The following is a 5,391-nucleotide window of genomic DNA, read 5'->3' as shown; positions in this document are numbered from 1 at the left end:
CTCTAATTGCCTTTCTCTGCACCTTCCTCCTTTTCTTTTAGGTGAAGAGACCAAGTATAACCTACGTCAGAGAAGCCAGAGATGGGAGAATGAGTAACTGCTAGCTGAACCATCAGAGAAAGCCTCATAGAAGAGACTTAATCTTGAAAAAAAGCAAAGGATTTCAAAAGGCAATAATATAAAAAGAGTCCATTCTAGATAACAAACACAAATTTATGGAGATAGAAGGTGGGGCAAAATCAGGGAATATTCAGTAGTTCCATTTGACTAGAACCAGAAATTATAAAAAAAGTAACAGCATAAGCTAAATCTGGAAAGGTAGGTTTGGGTTAGAACATGGAGGTCCTTAAATGCCAAAATATAGAATTTTCATTTTATCTTCTAGGTAACACGAAGTCACAGAAGGTTAAAGAGGAAGTTAACATGATAATAATTATTAATTATTACTTTGGCAACAGTGTGAAGAATAGATTGGAGAAGAGATAGACTGGAAGAAGGGAGACCAGTTTAGGGGCATTTAAGATAGCTATCCAAAAGCTACAAGTGATTTCTAGTCAATAAGTAAACTCTGGCTGGCTCACTCTCTCACAGCCATTGCAATTCATTGAGCTCAATAGAGACAGCACTGGAGAAGTAAAAACCGGACGGGCACTGGGTTACTCTGTGCAGCACTGAGGGAAAATAATAAAAAATGGGCAGAGGTGATCCTAAGAAGCCGAGAGGGAAAGTATCTTCATATGCCTTCTTTATGCACGTCTGCCGGGAGGAACAAAGGAAGAAGAACCCAGGTGCTTCTGTGAACTTCTCAGATTTTTCTAAAAAATGCTCAGCAAAGTGGAAGATAATCTCAGATAAAGAGAAAGGAAGATTTGTGGCCATGGCAAAAGCTGATAAGGTTCGTTATGAAAGAGAAATGAAAGTCTACATGGCACCTAAGAGAAAAACAAAAAAGTTTAAGGATCCCAATGCACCGAAGAGGCCTCCTCCAGCATTTTTCTTATTCTGTTCTGATTATCGTCCAAAAATCAAAGGGGAGCATCCTTTTCTTTCTATTGGAGGTATGGCCAAAAAATTGGGAGAATTATGGAGTAATACTGCTGCAGATGACAAACAACCTTATAAAAAGAGGGCAGCTAAGCTGAAGGAAAAGTATGTAAAGGATATTGCTGCATACTGGGCTTTTAAAGGAAGATCTCGTGTGAGTAAAAGGGGAGGCATTCTCAAACTTGCGAAGAACAAGAAAAATGAAAGAGGAGGAAGAAGATGAAGACAAGGAAGAGGAAGATGAGGAAGATGGCAATGATGATGAATAAATTGGTTCTAGAGCGGTTCCTTTCTTGTCTATAAAGCATTTAACCCCCCCTGTACACAACTCACTCCTTCTAAAGAAAAAAAAAATTGAAATGGAAGGCTGTGTAAGATTTGTTTTTAAACTGTACAGTGCCTTTTTTTGTATAGTTAACATACTACCGGATTTGGCTTTAGATAGCCCTGTCCTTTAGTGGTATTTTTAATAGCCACTAACCATGCCTGCTACAGTATGGGGGTTGTAAATTGGCATGGAAATTTAAAGCAGGTTCTTGTTAGTGCATAGCACAAATTAGTTATATATGGGGATATAGTTCATTTTCATCTTCTGTTGTCTTTGATGCAGCATATGAAATAATTGTTCTGTTGCTGTTCTCTATAATTGCAAAAAAAAAAAACGTTGCAGCTGTTTTGTTGACATTCTGCAATGCTTCTAAGCAAATACAATTTTTTAATTAAGAAAATAAATAAGCTCTGAACTTCCACCCCTAGCTACTATAATAGTTGGGGGAGGGGGGGCAGGGAATGGGAAAATGTGTTTTAGTTTCTAAATAACAGCAACAACAACAATAATAATAATTGATGACAGTAATAGCCAACATTTATATAGAACCTACTATGAGCCAGATACTGTGCCAAGTATTTTATGAACATCTCATTTGATTCTTAAGAACTCATCCATGTGTAAATTGAGACTGCCTATGTAAATATTTGCTAAGTTATTTAATTTTTCTTTTATGTATTGCATTGTATTACAATTGATTTTGAATCCAGCTTTCAAATTTTACCAACCATTAAGTTGGTAAAAAAAAAAAAAAGCTTCCCTTTCTTGGTAGCAGTTCTGTTGCTAACTATCTTAGCCAGCTCATCCTTATATATTTTTTAAACTCTTACTTTCCATCTTAAAATCAATACTGTGTATTGGTTCCAAGGCAAAAGAGTGGTAAGGGCTTGACAATGGGGGTCAAGTGACTTGCCCAGGGTCACACAGCTGGGAAGTGTCTGAGGCCGGATTTGAACCTCCCATCTCTGAGCCTGACTCTCAATCCACTTAGCCACCCAGCTGCTCCCCATCTTTCTACTTTTAATGATTGCCTTTTATTGCTCATCTGGCCTACCATATTTCTTAAATCAGCTTTTCTATATACCCTGTACATCTTCAGTGTTCCAGTGGCTACTGATAGTCTTCTTTGCCCATTTAGAGATTCAGTTATGAATAGAAACCACCCTCACTTCATTTTTGTCTTGATACCTTAAGAACATCTTAATAAATCAATCCTTCACAGACTTTAGACTAATGTTTAATGGCCAAAATGAGGTTGCACCAAGAATAATGCTTGTATAGAAATGAAGCGGATGCCCATCAATTGGAAAATGACTGAACAATTATGATATATGAATGTAATGGAATCCTGTTGTGCTATAAGAAATAATGAAAAGGATAGTTTCAGAGAATCCTGGGAACACCTATATGAAATGATGCAGAACGCAGTGAACAAAACCAGGAGATTGATTTATATAATAACATTGCAAAAACAAGCAACTTTGAAAGACTAAAGAATTCTGATCAATGCAATAACCAACCTCAGTTCCCACAGAGTAATGATAAAGTTACCAAACGATGGACTCAAAGAACAGAGAGAGAGTATCCTTTTTGGGCACAATGAATATGGACATTTATTGTATTGACCATGCATATTTCTTATGAGAATTTTCTTTTTCTTTCTTTCATATGAGATGGTGGTGGTATTTAGATAAGAGAGAAAGATAATGAAGAAACAGCCTGATATCATGGGAACTTGCCCTCCAGATGACCCCCTAGTGGATCCCTTATCCCAACAACTAAGATTGACATGTCCTTATTTATGTAGTTTCACAAGGATATGTTATCTCAGAACTTAAGGGTTCGCTGACCTGAACTAGGTCACCATGACCATATGTTAAACATCCGGGTAGCAAAGACTAAGATTGATGTGTCTTCCCTTTTGGTGCCTGGGTGTCAGGACAATCCCCCTTCCCCTATCCCCTCTATATAAGCCAGGTCTAGGAAAGGCTCAGGGTCTTTCACTTCTTGAGGAGACCCAGGCTATAGCTTGAATAAAGTACCTCTTGTGTATTGCATTACCGTGTGTGTCTCCTCCTTGGAATCTGAACCAGAACTGGACAGAACAATAATAAATTTGCATTAATTTGAAAACTAATAACGCCTAAATTTTTTTTAAACCCTTACCTTCCATCTTGGAGTCAATACTGTGTATTGGCTCCAAGGCAGAAGAGTGGTAAGGGCTAGGCAATGGGGGTCAAGTGACTTGCCCAGGGTCACACAGCTAGGAAGTGGCTGAGGTCAGATTTGAACCTAGGACCTCCCATCTCTAGGCCTGGCTCTCAATCCACTGAGCTACCCAGCTACCCCCCTAAAATTTTTAAAAGAACATACTAAAATAAAGTAAGATAGGTTGAAGAGTTTGCTCATGTCCTGGGGCAGCATTGTCAAAAGTATTGGCATGCATGCTGAGGTGGGTGGGGAAGGAGCTGCTCAGGTCCCCCCTCTTCCCAGTGTCCAAGGACATTTTTTGCATGCCCTGCCCCTCTGCCAGCCAGCCAAAGTGAGCACTTTCCCTCTGCTCTCTGGAGTAATGGTGGTTGGGTGGGGGAGGAGGGGGAGGTTCACAGGCAACTTGGGCACATGAACTTGAAAAAGTTCACAAATGCTGCCCTAGAGATTGTCTATGAAGGATTGATTGTCTTGATGGAAAAAGAGACCCCCACCTTTTGCCATGGTCAAGTCTTTTTTCCTTTTGCTCTTTGGCTAAAGAGAAGAGAACCTTTTTTTTTTTTTAACTTCCAAGGGTGTTTCCTCCTGATAGTATTCTAATGATTTCTTAACTTGATAGTCAAGTATAGGCTAGACACAAACTCATCCTTTGTAAGGAGACTCTCTTCAGCATTCCATGAATGATAGAAAAGAACCAGAAGCAGTGATTTACCCATTTTCCACATGAGCTGTCCAAACTTGAAACCACATTCCTGTGGATTCTAGGGTGTCACAGATTTGGGTGGGTTGGGAGGGGGGGGATATTTTCTATTAATAGTCCTTTTTGAACTATCTTGGTAAATATCTTTTTTGAACTACTTAAAGCTAGCTCATTGATTGATTTTCAGCCAAAAGTCTTGGAAGGGGAGTCCACCTTTGTGGGCCTGAGACTTTATATGAAGTTATTACATTGCCCCTCAGGAATATACAACTAAGGGGGAGACATAACCAGCCTACCTCTGGGAGAGTAGGGATTGGGATAAAAATCCTCAGAATTTGCATGGGCTACAACTGTATTATTATAGAGTTTTAAATCTAAAACTGTTAAACCCCATTAATTACTTTTTTATTCTCTAATACCCCTTAACATTATTGGATTTTTGTTCTTCCAAATACATTTTGTTATTTTGTGTCAAACTCTGTTAACTTGGGAAAAACACAAAATTACTAAAGTAGTAGTTGTAGTAAAATAGACAAGGACAAACTTGGGGTGTCTGGATTTCAAGTTGACACCCCACCCCACCCTTGTGAGCAAAGGCTGAACTCCATTGATCACACAAAAGGACAAAAGGATGTTGCCTAAGAAAGTTTGACCCTGTTACTAAGGATAGAAAATCATGGGGCACAAGTATGGTAATTTGGGGACACTCCCCAAATACCCAACACATTGACAGGAAGCCAAAAGGCAGGCACTCTGCCTCTAGCAGAGTTTTAACAAAACACTACCCCATTTCTCCAAAGTCAGTCTTTCAAATCAGTGGGTCCTGATGCAGACTTCAGTGTCCTCTTTCTATTGTAGAACTCTCTCTTGCTCTCTGGGCTTTGGAACAGCTTAATTGCTAAAAAAAGAAATCAGGGGAAGTCTATAACAAATTTCTCCAAATAGGAATTTGATTGACTGGGCATATTTGCTCATTATTACATATAGGATTAAAATATACTGCTAATTTTGGTCTGTTTTAAAATGTGATTAGTCCTTAAATATTACTTGACACTCGTGTTTACATCAATATTTTTTTAAACCCTTACCTTCCATCTTGGAGTCAATA

The 5,391-nt window shown here is 38.7% G+C and overlaps 1 pseudogene; it reads left to right on the top strand.

Moving 5' to 3' along the window:
- Positions 1-386: 386 nt before the first annotated feature.
- LOC107648889 (high mobility group protein B1-like) lies at positions 387-1,409 on the top strand (annotated as a pseudogene).
- The last annotated feature ends 3,982 nt before the right edge of the window (positions 1,410-5,391 follow it).

The sequence above is a fragment of the Monodelphis domestica genome, chromosome 1 (genome assembly GCF_027887165.1).
Source record: "Monodelphis domestica isolate mMonDom1 chromosome 1, mMonDom1.pri, whole genome shotgun sequence".
Lineage (NCBI taxonomy): Eukaryota > Metazoa > Chordata > Mammalia > Didelphimorphia > Didelphidae > Monodelphis > Monodelphis domestica.
This window is presented reverse-complemented; position numbering and strand designations above follow the sequence as displayed.